This window comes from Rhinolophus hipposideros, assembly GCF_964194185.1.
Source record: "Rhinolophus hipposideros genome assembly, chromosome: 2".
Taxonomy (NCBI): domain Eukaryota; kingdom Metazoa; phylum Chordata; class Mammalia; order Chiroptera; family Rhinolophidae; genus Rhinolophus; species Rhinolophus hipposideros.
In genome coordinates, this window is record NC_138048.1 from 71,518,529 (window position 1) to 71,521,591 (window position 3,063).

The following is a 3,063-nucleotide window of genomic DNA, read 5'->3' on the forward strand; positions in this document are numbered from 1 at the left end:
TGTCCTCAGGCTAATGGAGAGTGCAATGCAAATTCAGCTAAAGTCTCTCTCCCCAACCATGTACACCTACCACAGACAAGGAAATTCTGGAGCTACCATTGATTTTTAATGGGAACGCAACAGAGCAGCCTACCATTACATTCTGTGTGAGAAAGGGGGACATTTGCGTTTCAGGGAAAGGAGGCTCTGTCCCACTCAACAAACTATTTAAGCACAGAAATTACCCAGGCAGAGTGGGAGCTCCTCTAGAGCATAACCAGAGCAGTGGGACCTCAGAGAGCAGTTTCGGTACATTTCAGAGTAAATGCACACTATTTGTACCACAAGAGAGCCCTTCTATCGACCAGGCCCCTGAACGACAGCCACGTTTGATAACACCTTTTTAGAAAGGGTGGCTTCTCTCCAGCAGCTCCCGCAGTCACTTCCTCACTTTGACAGACTAGCACCCGACTTCAGGCACGGCTCTATACATAACTCTACATGCAGCTGGGCCATGATGAACAGGCCAAGAAAAAAAGTCATGGCAAAAGACATTTTTCCTTCCCAAAGTATGGCTCCAAGAAGCCATTATTATAATAGAGTATGAATTTCTGCTGCAGGTTATTGACCTATAAACTAACAATAAAAGTCCCATTGAGTACATAAAGGCTTACACTGCAACATGAAGTATTAAGACACAATCCATGACTATCTAAGTTTGCTGTACAGCTAAAACACCTTCATGACACCAATCTGTGTGTATATGTATATAGGTGCAGCTGCTGGCGGTCCCACTAGGCCATCGAGAAGACTAGAAGAAGTTCCCAAGTCCCACGCTGCTACTGGTGTTGTCTTCTGAGGCTCCACACTGAGACCTTGGTGGATTTATCAGATTGGGAATCGAGGCCAGGCTCAGAGGCAAGCCTTACCTCCTGCAAACACAATTCCACACACAGGTCTTGACTCATTAATATCATTCGGGACTTCCTCAAATGATATTAAAGTTCTACACAGAGAGTATGCAAAAGCAGTTGTTAGGTTTTCAAGAAAAGACACACCTGCAAAAAAGCAACAGCTCTAAAATGGAGCTGTAGGTAACTGGTGAGACAGTAATAGCAATGTAACAAATATAGCATAAAATGATCCTTTTTAAAAAAAAAAATTGCTGCCCCAATACTTTACTTTTTAAAGAAAACATCAGATTTCCACAACATGATTTTCTAAGAGAAAGAGTCCACTGCTTTGTTCAAAGAGGGACCCAGTCCTAGTGGGGAATGGGCTGAGAATGTCAATTAAGATATGCAAGCCTATATAATACAAAGTCTAATGTTGGTTTCGCAACACCTCGTTGGCTCCTGGGGTGATATTCTGCTCTCTAGCTGCATCCAGGGTTCTTTTCTTGTGGCATTTTAAAAAAATGTAGCTGCAGCTAAATCAGCAGCTTTCTCTGCGGCAGAGGTCCTGACCAACCACTCGGAGTTGGGGGATTTCTGGGCCTGTGATGTTGGTGCAGTTGACTCCATTGCATCCACGTGAACTGCATTTGGGCTAGACAGAGATGCTGTGGCCACAGGTTTCCGTTTCCTCCTGATGTCACGTGAACATGGGGGTCCCAAGTATATGTTTGCCTGTCTGGCAGAGCAGTGCGCAGGTGAGCATTTTCAGTGAGAAGCATCAGCAAGGGAGTAAAGAGGAGAAAGGGGATTAAACTCATGTGCACAAGCAGAAATGTGAGGAAAATCAGAAGCCAATGCTTTATTCTTTTCTTTCTGTCGAGAGTCAATAATGATGTGGCCTATCTGCTCAGCACCCAAAGTACTTATGTTGGTCTCCTTCCCAACAAGCCTTCTTTGCCCCTTTTCTGAGGCATCGAGCTGCAGCTCCAGGCAGACGATTCAAGCGAGCATGGTACCCTCTTTGAGCTGGCCGAGAAGGTGAAAGGAATGTGGAATCTGAAAGTTTGTCCAGTCCAGAATCCATTCTTTCCACTTCAGAGCAATGATCAGGAGCCCACTTAGGCAGGAGATTTGGGACAGAGAATCCTGGAACACATTCTCCTTCATAGAACCAATCACTCTGCTCATCGTCCCCTTGCCGGCCTTCATCATTTCTGAAGAGCTCTGTGTCACTGTGGCTACACACACTGCTGGTTTCACATTCTGACACGTTCTTATGGAGCCCTGTTTTTGTTCATCTGCTTCACACGCCATCCTTTCTTTCCTTCCTGTTTTGCTGAGGAAAGTCTTAATTTCTGCTGATTCACACAATCCATGGCTAGAGGAGGTCCAGGGAGTGTTCTCCTTCCAGCGTGACAGACGCTGCTTCTTAGCAGATTTGAACCTACACCCTCTCTCATAGCTCCAATCTGACACCTTGAGCTTCTGCTGAAGGCTGGCAGCCACCTCTGATGTCACTCGCTTCACCTCCCGCCGGCACCTGAGTGGTCGACAAGGTGCATTTTCCGTAATGGAGTCGGATTCATGCCAAGAATGTTGCTTACTCTTAACAATGGAGTTGAGAACTGGGTGCCTTTTGGCTACCATTGTGTCCTCGGAGTCACTAAAATTGGTGACTGGGGCCATTTCTCGACAGTCCTTAATGGCCTCATCCAGACTGGACTCAGAGGCCTCACTGTAGCAGCAGGTATGCCCTGCCAGGTGAGTGAAGCCTGAACGGCGCTTCCCGCCTCTCGGTTTGTGAAGTTGCCGCCTCTGCTGCCGAGGGCTCAAGGCCATGTCCTCCCACAGCTCGCCAAGCTTATTCTGTTCAGATGTCTGCTCCAAGGCTGAGGGTACGTCATGGACCAGCTCATCCATGAGGCCACATTAGCTGCCGCAGGTACCTCCACTCGCCTCTGCTTTTTTGGCAGAGTCTCCCCTCCCTCCTCCCTCTCTGACCTCATTTCCGGTATCCCTCTGCCCATTTTTTAATTGCATTGTTTGTCTTTTGTTGTTGAGTTGTATGAGTTTCTTATATATTTTGGATATGGTAATATACAGAGTTAACACAGTCCCCATCAAAATCCCAATGGCATTTTTAAAATCCCAGTGGTATTTTTTTATAGAACAAAAAATCATCAGATTT

The 3,063-nt window shown here is 46.3% G+C and overlaps 1 pseudogene across 1 annotated transcript; it reads right to left on the reverse strand.

Annotated features, from left to right (window-relative positions):
- Positions 1-1,354: 1,354 nt before the first annotated feature.
- Positions 1,355-2,795, reverse strand: LOC308508454 (G patch domain-containing protein 2-like; annotated as a pseudogene). The gene has a single exon. The product of its transcript is annotated as a G patch domain-containing protein 2-like (transcript).
- Positions 2,796-3,063: the final 268 nt, after the last annotated feature.